Source organism: Salvia miltiorrhiza, chromosome 2 (assembly GCF_028751815.1).
Source record: "Salvia miltiorrhiza cultivar Shanhuang (shh) chromosome 2, IMPLAD_Smil_shh, whole genome shotgun sequence".
NCBI classification, from domain to species: Eukaryota; Viridiplantae; Streptophyta; class Magnoliopsida; order Lamiales; family Lamiaceae; genus Salvia; species Salvia miltiorrhiza.
Genome location: NC_080388.1, coordinates 19,042,379 through 19,054,553, shown reverse-complemented (window position 1 = coordinate 19,054,553; position 12,175 = coordinate 19,042,379). Strand labels below are relative to the sequence as shown.

The following is a 12,175-nucleotide window of genomic DNA, read 5'->3' as shown; positions in this document are numbered from 1 at the left end:
AGTTGTTGAACTTGCCTCATCAAGTCTGCTACTTGCTTCTGAAGCTCATTTTTGGGAGCTACTGCATTGGCTTCAACCCTCCTTCCTCTAACTGATTTCTGTTGAGAACTCACGGCAAGTGTGTTGAAAATCTCCTTGAGCTCATCAGCTGTCTTCCGGGCAATGTTGCCCCCTACAGTACTGTCCACCATGAACTGTGCCGTCTGAATCAATCCGTCATAGAAGAACTGCATCAACATGACAGGTGCTAACTGGTGCTGTGGGCACTGGCGGAGGAGCTCTTGGAATCTCTCCCAAGCCTCGTGGAGGGGCTCATCAGCTTCTTGCATGAAGTTCATTATCTGGCTCCTAATCTCCTGTGTCTTGTGACTAGGATAGTACTTAAGCATGAACCTCTCGCATGCCTCTCCCCATGTGGTGATGGAGTTCGGCGGCAGGGATAGTAACCACGTCCTAGCTCGGTCCTTGAGTGCATAAGGTAAGCACTTGAGTCTCAACTGATCCTCGGTGAGGTCCAACAGTGGGAAGGTCTGCACTTGAGTGCAGAAGTCACGGATGAACTGTAAGGCGTCCTCACTGGGCATCCCATGAAAGAGCGGCAGCAGGTTTGAGTCGTTGGGCTTCATATTGTAATTCCGGACTGCTGTGGGAAGCACTATCGCTGAGGTGCTAGTGTTCCCGATGACCGGCCTGGAGAAATCTCCCATGTACTGTACATTCCGCTCCGTCATGGTTTCTTGGTCAGGATTGGGCCGAGCTTCTTCTTCTTCTTCGGAATGCACTGAAGGTGTCTCCTCAACGGCTTCCAGAATGGGGTTGGAAGCGATTCTCTCTTCACAGTCTTCCTCTCGAAACTGTGATTCCACAAGGTTTCTCGAACTGGACTCGGACTCCTCCTCCAGGCTTAAAAGGACCTCACGAGGTCGGTGAATATTGTCGTAGTAAGGTGCAAGCTTTCTCTTCAAGCTTCTGCGTCCTTGCATACACAACACGAACAAACAAATCAAACGCACCGGAGGGAGAAAATACCCAAGTTAAAAGAAGGAAACAAAAATAAACACGGAAAACAATGCAACACAATCAAATGCCTAAAGCCTTCCCCGGCAACGGCGCCAAAATTTGACTCATCCAAAAAAACACCTAGCGGATGGACTCGAATTTATACGAGGTCGTCCTAGGGCGGTAAGGTGACTCAAGTCGTGTCTCAAGGAAGGCTTAGCAGGGCTTCGATCGTGCTACCCACAGGAAACAGGAAAGGAAACCTAAACACTCTAATCGGGTAGTTGGGTCTGACACTCTCTCTTTAAATCTAGGCGTAATTAAATGAAGCTTGTAAAATTATCTAATGCAGAATCAACAGAAAGCATATAAATCTATCTAGGCGAAAAATAGGAAGCAGATTAAGAACGCAGGGAACTAATAAACCTAGGGTTCTAACTAGCAATCTAGAAAGCATTAGGTAATTCAACAATCATAACAACGATTATCTAGGCAAGATAAAAGAATAAATATTTAATCAATTGAATACTAAGCATCAATAAACTAAGCAATGGAAATAAACTAGCATTCATTCGTATAGAAAACATAAACTGAGTTCTTACATAAGCGTACGATCCGGAAATCCAATCCAACGGAATGCAAAATGACATTAACTTTAATCTAACGAATCCAAAGATGTTTGTGATGTTTCTAACTACTCTAAAACTAAGGGAAAACAAGGGAAAATCGCCTAGGAGGCTCTGGGGTCAGAAGTGTGTTGAAAAACCCTAAAAAAGGGTTTTTATATGGAAAAACGTAACTGCCGATCTCCAGGGACGGCGGCCGCCGTGGGACGGCGCCGCCATGGACGGCGGCCGCCGTGGGACAGCGCCGCCGTGGAGGGCCTTCGCTGATCTCTCCAAGATTTGCACGGTGCGCGCCGTGGGGCAGCGGCCGGCTTCGTGACGGCGGCTGCCGTGAGACGGCGGCGCCGTGACACGGCGGCGCTGTAGGCGGTCTTCGCTGATTTCACCAGAAATTGCTCCCAACGATGCCAAAACGCTCGGTAACTCCCGATTCCTGCACACGACAGTAGCACACCCAAATAACATCGAGCAAGTGAAGGATAGAGCAAAAAGATACGAAGCATGCTCGAATGCACAACAAAAAGACCCATAAAATCATCACAAAATAGGGCTAAACATGAAGCAGTTTAAGTACAGAAAGAATTGAAAATAAAGTACCTCAGAACAGATAATGGATTGGAATTATTGTCAGGAGAATTCAAGAATTACTGTGCAGAAAGAGGAATCAACAGGCATCTCACTGTACCAGGCAATCCTCAACAGAACGGAGTTGTGGAAAGGATCAATAGAACCATCCTTGAAAGAGTTAGGTGCATGTTATTGTCGACTGGACTGCCAAAGCATTTCTGGGGTGAAACCATTGCCACTGCAGCCTATTTGATTAACAGATGTCCCTTATCTGCTATAGGTTTTAAAGTTCCCGAAGAAAGGTGGACAGGGAAGAGTGTCAATTACAGCTACTTAAAGACTTTTGGGTGTTTGGCCTATGCTCACATCAAGCAAGATAAGCTTGATGTTAGAGCAAAGAGATGTGTTTTCCTTGGGTATCCTGAAGGAATAAAATGGTATAGGTTATTGAGTCTGGAGCAGAATGATAAAAGAATCATCATTAGCAGAGATATCGTCTTCAATGAAGATGTCATGCCATTCTTGAAATCACAGGAAAATAGCAATACAAAGACTCACCAACAACAAAATTTGGATAGTACTCAGATTGAGGTGGAGCCTCAGTATGAAAGTCTGGGTGATGGCCAACAAGATGCTGAATCAGAGAATGATGATTCAGAGGTTGAGGTGGAGAATGATACAGCCACAGAAGGTCAACAACATTTATCAGGATATCAATTGGCCAGAGACAGGACTAGAAGAGTTATACAACCCCCTATAAGGTACAGAGATGATGATCTTGTAGCTTATGCTTTAATGGTGGCTTTTGATGCTCTATATTATGAACCAAAGAATTATCAGGATGCTGTGAAATGTGAAGATAAAGACAAGTGGCTGTTAGCTATGCATGAGGAATTGGAGTCTCTTCACAAGAACAACACCTGGATATTAGTGAACAGACCATCTACACAAAAGACTATTGGGTGTAGATGGATCTTCAAAAGAAAGATAGAAGTGATGATGGTGGAGATACTAAGGTTTAAAGCAAGATTAGTTGCTAAAGGTTATAATCAGAAAATGGGAATAGATTATAACGAAGTGTTCTCCCCAGTTGTTAAGCATAACTCAATAAGGATACTCCTTGCTCTTGTTGCTCAATATGATATGGAATTGGAGCAGTTAGATGTAAAAACCGCTTTCCTACACGGTGACCTTGAAGAAACGATCTACATGGAGCAGTCGGAGGGATTCATACTTCCAGAAAACAAAGATAAGGTGTGCTTACTCAAAAAGAGTTTATATGGTCTAAAACAGAGCAGCAGACAGTGGTATCTAAAGTTTGACCACCATATGACGAAGATTGGATATGCACGATCTGCACATGACAATTGCGTATATGTGAAGAATGCTGGGAGTGATGTTGTCTCTTTCTTACTTTTGTACGTTGATTATATACTTATAGCAAGCAAAAGTAAGATTGAGATCAAGCTGTTGAAGAGAGATTTGAAAAGTACTTTTGAAATGAAGGAACTTGGAGATGCTAGAAGGATTTTGGGTATGGACATATGTAGAAACAGGCAGGAAGGGAAGCTGTGGTTGATGCAAGAGAGTTACATCAAAAAGGTTGTAAAGCGATTCAACATGCACGATGCTAGGATTATATCTGTTCTTTTGGGGCCGCATTTCAAACTCAGTGCAGATCAACAACCAAAGAATCAAGCAGAGCAGGATGAGATGCAAAATGTGCCATATTCAAACGCAGTAGGGAGCATTATGTACAATATGGTCTGTACGAGGCCGGATCTAGCTCATGCAATAAGTGTTTTAAGTACGTATATGGCAAACCCAGGCCATTATCATTGGGAAGCACTGAAGCGGATCTTGAGGTTTATGAAAGGAACCGAAGATTATGGCATTTTATTCCAGAAAGATAAAGGATGGAATGGTGATGCTTCGATGGATTTTGTTGACTCAGAATATGCTGCAAACCTGGATAACCGGAGATCACAAACGGGCTATATTTTCTGCCTCTATGGATCAGCTGTATCATGGAAGTCTTCACTTCAAAGTGTAGTAGCATTGTCTACTACGGAGGCAGAATACATGGCTTTAACCGAAGCTGTGAAGGAAAGTTTATGGTTAAAAGGAATGATGAAGGAATTTGGCATATCACAGAAATCAGTCACTATATTCTGTGATAGTCAAAGCGCGCTTCATTTAGTGAAGCACAATGTGTTTCATGAGAGGTCGAAGCACATCGCCGTTCGACACCACTTCATCAAAGATATTGTAAATAAAGGATTGGTGAATGTGCAAAAGATTCGAACTGAAGAAAACGCTGCAGACATGCTAACCAAGACGCTGCCTACCTCCAAGTTTAAGCACTGTCAGAGGTTAGTGTGCCTCAAATCTCATTCTCAGTGATATATTCTGGATGCCCTGTAACGGGGCATGATTGAGGGAAAGACGTTGAAGCTTTGTTTCTAGAATCTTCTTGGCAAGGCGGAGATTTGTGAAGAGCTATGCCTTCGAAGATTTTGGATTTTTTCTGATATTAGTTTGTAGTCCAGGGACTTGAATGTAATATAGATTAGTCTGAGTAGTAATAGCGATTCTATTATTCACACGCTTATTCTCTAACGACACCGTTTCGTGCTCATTATTATAAACGCATATTAGGTTAGTTAGTTAGTCACTGTGTGTCGTTTTCTTCATCTCTTTTGCGTGAGTCTTGAGAGTTACAGAAAGGTGAGAAATACACTGTGAGATCCAAGTTGAGTTTCTTGGATTGTTGTATTGATTGTGAGTTCGGTAGATTTCCGGCGATTGAGTAATAAAGAACGTTTGACCTCCGTGGATGTAGGCTACAGCCGAACCACGTAAATTCGCGTTGTCTTGTTCTTTTTCTTGTTCTGATTATATTGCTTTCGATCTTGAGATTGTTTACAGATTCCTTAGAGTTTGCAACTGCACTTGAGTTATCACGAAGGTAATCCTCTCACGCAAACTAGAAATCACTCTTAGATCCTGGAGGTAGTGGTCAAACCAAATGATTTTTACCTCCCAAGGAAAATACATAGCTCGAGGTAATTATTCTTTGTTTCGGTCAGCCTGGAAATCCGAAACCGTATAATCCAAAAAAAAACTAAACTGTCTAACTGGTAAACTATCCTTATTCTCTAATCAGGGACTTGAGAATATAATTTGCCACAGTTCGATGTCATTAACTAAGACTATACTGATATCTTACAACCATGCTAACTGCATAGCAAATATCAGATCTCGTACATAGCAATCCACTGCGGAAACGTAGAATACTGCCTTCATTTCCTCAACCTCAATTGGCATCTTAAGACATATGTCTTTAGATAAAGGAATGCCATAGCTCAAAGGTTGCAATCCTTTCTTGGCGGTATGCATACTAAAACGAGTATTCTCAGTATCAATGTAAGACACTCGAGATAAGCCCAACATCTTTTTCTAGTGACCCCTTATAACTTTGATCACAAAGATGTATACCATACCTCTTTAGTCTTTCATCTGAAACTGTTTGGATAACCACTACTTTATGTCTGATAATAACTCCATATTGTCGCCAATTAGGAGGGTACTATCTACATAAAATGCAGGTAAACCACATCACCGATGACACGAGATGCTTCTCTTCCTTCCCCACGTAACCTTAAGGCTGCTGCACATAGATGTCCCTGCCTTCTCCAAGGTAATAGTTTTAGAAAAATATTTTTGACATCCATTTGCCAGACCTTGATGGTTTAAGTGAGCTACTGTGGGTAAAATGGTTCGAATTCCTGAGCATAGAAACTGGCGAAAGAACATCATCATAATCTATACCCTCATACATACTGGGTATAACCTTTCGCCACCAGTCTTGCTTTAAAAGCTACGACCTTTCTCATTCGGACTTATCATTCTCTTGTATACTCACTTGCAACCTATGACTTTACGGCATTCTGGTAGCAAGATTTTTCTAGTATACAACCCATGGTATTAATGGATTGCTCCATTGAGGTGTGCCAGGAATCTACATTCTCATCTCCCACTAATTCCAAGTAGATATCTGGGTCGATTTTCTTATATTGACTATCAGGGACCAAATCTAAATATTCTCCCAAGAACATAAATCGATCGGGTTGTCCCACAACCCTCCCACTACAATGGAGTTATGGTAGCACGTATATGTCAACAGTGTGTGCAGTGTCTTGTGGTACAAACTCTTGCACACTCGGCTTGGGTTATGGAAACGCCTGTCTATTGCCTTCAATTTCTTGAAGCATAATATCTGACTTGGATGACTGATAATTCACATAGTCCACTTCTAAGAATCGTATGTCATTGCTAATAACCATCTTCTGATTCTTTAGGACTAATTGCAAAGATGCAAAACTCATCACCGAACATATTTTTCCGAGTGGCCTATTTCTTCTCTCCACCACACCATCGTATATAGGGATTACACGGTGTAGTAAACTGGGTTGGAATCCCAAACACTAACAATGAATCAGAAAAGATCATTCCTAACACATTATTGGCCCTTTATCCCCTTTGCCATGAATGACCCAGTCTCCATCTTTTCCTCTATACATGATTCACAGGTTCCAAATGGTACAACTTGGATTGAATCCAATGTACTATTTAGACACGAGCCTTTGGATCCTGTTAAGATAAATGTGACCTAATCTAGGGTATCAATATATGTGTAAGATCCTCATGAGAGATTAGCCTTAACTTTTCTCTTTCTTTTGTTCGATGATGTACATGCAATATAAAGGTATTATGTAGACAAGTTATAGTATAAAGAGAGATATTCAAAATACCAGAATAGACAACTTTGTCATTTCCTATGATAGAGACACCACTATCAAAAATGACATAATATTCATCTATTCAAACTTTTAGAACATGATAAGTAACTCTCAAAAAACTAAACTATGTATTTAGAACATAAAGACAAGTCTCCAATTGCAACAACTGCGACTCTTGTCGCGTTGCCTATGAAGACAATCATCTCATCACTTTTCAGTTTCCTTGTCAACTTAAAAAGCCATGCAAGGTGCAACAATCATGATCAGTTTCCCTCGTTATCCACTACTTACAACTGAGTAGAAAATGATTTGACATGTCTCAGTTACTACAGCAAGTGAAGCACCTTAACCCTTTGCCTTAAGTATTGAAAGAAAAATTCTCCAATACTCAATCTTTATCACACCACTACTCCCACTATTTTCCTTGTCTTTCTTGCCCCTTAGACCCTTCTTCTTCCCGTCTTTCGACGAAGAAGATGGCCTCCTTTGGCAATAACAAGTGCTTGCACATCTCTTTCCCACAACTTCCTTAGCCGTAACTAGAGCATTCAACAACTCGAAAAAAGTATTACTCCCTCCGTCCCCAAAATAATTTCCTCTTTGGGGACGGCACAGGTTTTAAGGAAAAATAGTAAAGTGTATTGATAGTGGAGAAAAATATGTTATAATTAGTATTGGGAGTGGTGAAAAGGTGAAAAGGTGTTATAATTAGTATTGGGAGTGGTGAAAAAGTGAAAAGTAAGAATAAATAAAGTATTATTAGTGGTGGGGTAGTTGTCCAAAAATGGAAAGAAAGAAAGAGGAACTTATTTGAGGGACGTCCCAAAAAGGAAAAAGATGAACTTATTTCAGGGACAGAGGGAGTATTATTCTTGCTCATAATAGCGTTGTGGCGGAACTTCTTAATTAAAAGACTCGGGAAGATGGTTCAGGATAATATCGACTTTTGCCTCACCGTCGATACTCCCACTAAGCAAGTCAAGTCCATCAAAAATAAGTTTGCCAAATGCATGACATGCTCGTACACTGAGCTATGCTCGCTCATAAAAATAACAAGATTACTCTCATCAAATTTAAACGAGTAGCTCGGTCCGACTCTCCGAACGCTTTCTTGAGATTTAGCATGATGCTAAGAGCATCGTCAATGCCCTGATGTTAGAGCTGCAAGATTTACGACATTATTCTCATAATATAGCATATAATCACATTATTCGTCTTATGTCACCTTTTATGCAAATTTTTTTTCCCATCAGTTAACTCATCGTTCGGACAGATAGAACGCGTGTTGGATTTGTATACTGAAAGCAAGAACTTTATGCTTGTATACAATGATTCCTGTTTTCACTATTCCTATCTCCTATCTGATTGTGTTCATGATTGCATATGTATGTTCTTTATCTCTGTATAAGTAGATTATATGGTGTGTTGTAGATCACAGAAGACCATATAATTGGAATAACCTTAAGAGATATAATATGATCACAGCCGAAATAACTCTAGGACAAGTTATTGGTTTAGGCTGCAGTATAGATGGAAGTAGTTTGTCTTGGCTACTTGTCTATACTGGTACGTCATTACGTATTGATAGGACCACAGTTTGAGATGTATTCTTCTATCTGACTTAAGTGAAGAATCAAGATCTCGGTGACTGATAAATCTTAATACTAATAAGTATTCAGATATATATATTAATTCGTATATCACTTTGACTTACTATGGGTGAAAGTTATATACTAACTCGAGTACTCTGTATCTTGGGTGATAGCGGTTAATATATGATATTTGATTATCTGTATTAGTACCCGTATCCGGTATAGGATAATGACATCCCCTTAAGGAGCTCAATAAGGTTTATTACGCTAAACCCTGCAGGTTGATTAAGTTCAGGCGTAATAATAAAGTTTGAGTGGTACTGCTTAAGGAATTATTAAGAGATTAATTAATTTAAGCTGTCAGAGCTCTAATTAATTAATGGATGTCGGATATTTTAAATACGGAGATTTAATAAGTCTAAATACAAGCCCCGACTCATCACCGGCAATAAAGGGGTAAGTCAGTATCGGTTCTCTAGTGGAATGAACTGATATTTATAAATTAATTATGGTCTGGGCTGACCATAGATAAATTAATTTATTTGAGGCCCATCTTTATTCCTTGTATCTGGTCCCTGGGCTGGCCCAATGTCTCCTAGCCCTAGAAGAGCCAGAAATCGTCCCTCACAAGAAAGGAGCGCCCCATACGTATTTAATTCTCTATTAAATACAGCTGTCAGCTCTCAGGAAAATACACTGATAAAAATTAGGGTTTTTGAGAGCAGAGGGAGGCGCAGAAACGTGAGTGATCTTTCTGCCTTGGGAATTTCCATAGCTCGTTGTCCATCCAACGTTGGAAATTGAGCGGGATACAGTCGAGAAGATCAGAGCTGGAGTCAGATTCTTTCGACACGATCATCAACAGTTTGTGCATCCGATTCTCAAGTAAGTTTTTCCTAACACCTGTGTGCAGCTGTTAAATTCATAGGAGCATGTTAGGATTTAATCGTTGTATGATAAGTTAATAATAACCAAGAAACGATCATCGGGCAAAGTGGAACGTTAATTCAATTTAATATTCCTTAAATTGGTATCAGAGCCCAGGATTAATTTCTTGGCTCTATTATTAATTTATGTACGATTAATAATGTGCGTTGTTTTTACTGCTGTTGTTCTTCGTGGCTTGTTGATTCGTGGGATACGTCGGTTTGACGTTGTAATTGTTTTTCTACCACGAGAAAATCCGTGGTTAGATTAGATTTTTGAATTGTATTCGTTTTTCTGTTGTAATCTGTACTTTTGGAGAACGAAACGGAGAACACGAAGAACGGGAACAAATCGCTGTCTCTCCCGCTGGTCGCCCGGCACCGGAAACTAGCGAGGAGGAGGCGAGCGATGGGGGCAGCGCGCGCCTGGGGCAGCGCCTGCGCGCTGTGCGCGCGGCGTGCCTGGCGGGCGACGCACTGCCGCTGCCGCTGCTGCTGTTCCGCCCACGCCGAGGTCTGCTGCTGCTGCGCCTGTGCTGGAGACGCCGAGGGTGCTGTGCAGGGCTCCTGCGTGGGCTGCTGGTGGTGTGCAGGTCGGGCGAGAGCGAGGAGGCAGGCGGCAGGGGCTACGCGCGCTCGGGGCCGCGCCTGCGCGCTTTGCGCGCTGCGCGCCCAGCGGGCGGCGCACAGCCGCTGCTGCCGCTGCTGTTTCTCTACGCCGGGGGCCTGCTGCTGCCTGGGCTGCGCGAAGGAGCATGCTGGAGGCGCCGAGGACCTGCTGCTGGAGGCTGCCGACCGGAGCAGATGGCAGGCAGCGGCGCCGCTCTTGGCAGCAGAAAGCCCTAGGCGGCGCGAAAAGGGTTCCGAAACCCTAAACCCAGACGCGGGTCGATGGCGGGTCAGACGGGCAGGGCGCGGGTCGACGGGTCCTGAGCGCGGGTCTGGGCTGCTCCTTGCGGGCCTGGGCTTCTCCTTGCGGTTTTGGGCTGCTGAACGGGCCTGGGCGGGTGGGCCGCGGCTTTTGGGCCCAAGTGCTGGGTTGGAGAGTTTTCCAGCCATTTTTTTGGGCTTTTTTTTGTCCATTCTTGTTTTCTATTTTATTTTGTAATAGAATAGATGTTGGGTTTCCACGAATGGGTCACGAAGAATTTTAATTCTTTTATTACTGTTCTTTGCATGTCGTGGCTGTTAATCCCTTATGCTCTTTACCTGCTTTTGCACGTCTTTGCTTGTTAATATTTGTTTATTAATTGCGCTTAGACGAGCATGCTAGTAGGTTTATCGTTTTCCTAAGCATTTTTTAGAATTCTGCGAGCATGTTTTACATGTTGCGTTCTAGAAAAGCATGATTAGGATTATGTGCTTGAGCATGTACAAACCTTTTGAAGTTAAAAAGACTAAGCAGTTTTAATAATTTTAAGCAATTAAAATTATTTTTAGACCTCCACATGCGGTCTCTAGACAAAGTGATTAGCAATGTGAGTAAACGTCCACCCATCGTGGCTTACTTCACATTTGTTTTTCATAAGTTTGTCAGAAGAGGTTTCTATAAAAAATATTTAAACCATTAAAGTAGTGGGAGTTATGCAGTAAACGTCCACCCATCGTGGCTTACTTGTATAGTTTTCACAAGTACTTTGGAGAATGGAATTAAATAAGATAACCAAGAAAATTAAATTGAAAGCGACATGGTCCGCGTGAGTATGTTAATTTCGAGAATTTTATTTTCAAGGTTAAATTGTGGTCATTGCTTAGATATCATTTCAAGTACAATGTACAACTCCCCATCGGAGTCCCTTCTTGATAATGATATGGTCTAGTTAAGGTGCCAACTATTAATTTCCTTTGTCAAAAGGTTAAGTTGACATGTATGGAAATTAAACGACTAGGTTAATAGTCTGGTTGAGGAGTTTATGTGTAAACGTCCACCCATCGTGGCTTGCACATAGAATTCTTTGAGCCGTTGGAGGTTTCATTAATATTGTTTTATCAAAAGGTTACAATATTATTGTTACGAACTATATGAGTTTCATGCACTTACATGTTTATTTGTTTACTTTCAGATATGTCTATGTCTCCGATAATTAACATTCTAGCAAACAATCCTCTCATCGGTCCTAATTATACCGAATGGAAACGCCATATTATGTACATACTTGACGCTGATGAGCACAATTTTGTGCTTACCACTCCACGTCCCGCGGCCTTAACTGATGAGTCGACTGATGCGGAACGTGAGGCGCATAAAAGGTGGCACAAGTCGAATAATATGGCCAAGTGCTATATTATGATGACTATGTCGCAAACTTTGCAACTCCAGCATCAGGTCATGGATGACGCAGCGACCATCATGTTAAACCTCAAGGAGGTTTATGGGGAGTCCGAGAGGTCTGCTCGCTTTAACTTGATGAGAGAAATCTTATCTTGTAGGATGAGCGAGGGCAGTCCTGTGCACGATCATGTCATGCATATGACAAATTTGTTTGACAGGCTTGATCTGCTAGGAGGGGGTATCGAAGGCGAAGCCAAGGTCGATATCATCCTCAATACTCTCCCCAAAACTTTTGAGCACTTCCGTCTCAATGTCGTTATGAGCAAAGTCAACTACACTCTTAATGAGTTGTTGAATGCTCTAGTTGCGGCAGAGGGAGTGATGGGCCGTG

The 12,175-nt window shown here is 42.0% G+C and overlaps 1 non-coding gene across 1 annotated transcript; it reads left to right on the top strand.

Annotated features, from left to right (window-relative positions):
• Positions 1 to 249: 249 nt before the first annotated feature.
• On the top strand, positions 250 to 355 carry LOC131013815 (small nucleolar RNA R71). The gene has a single exon (XR_009097894.1). It is a non-coding gene; the product is annotated as a small nucleolar RNA R71 (small nucleolar RNA).
• Positions 356 to 12,175: the final 11,820 nt, after the last annotated feature.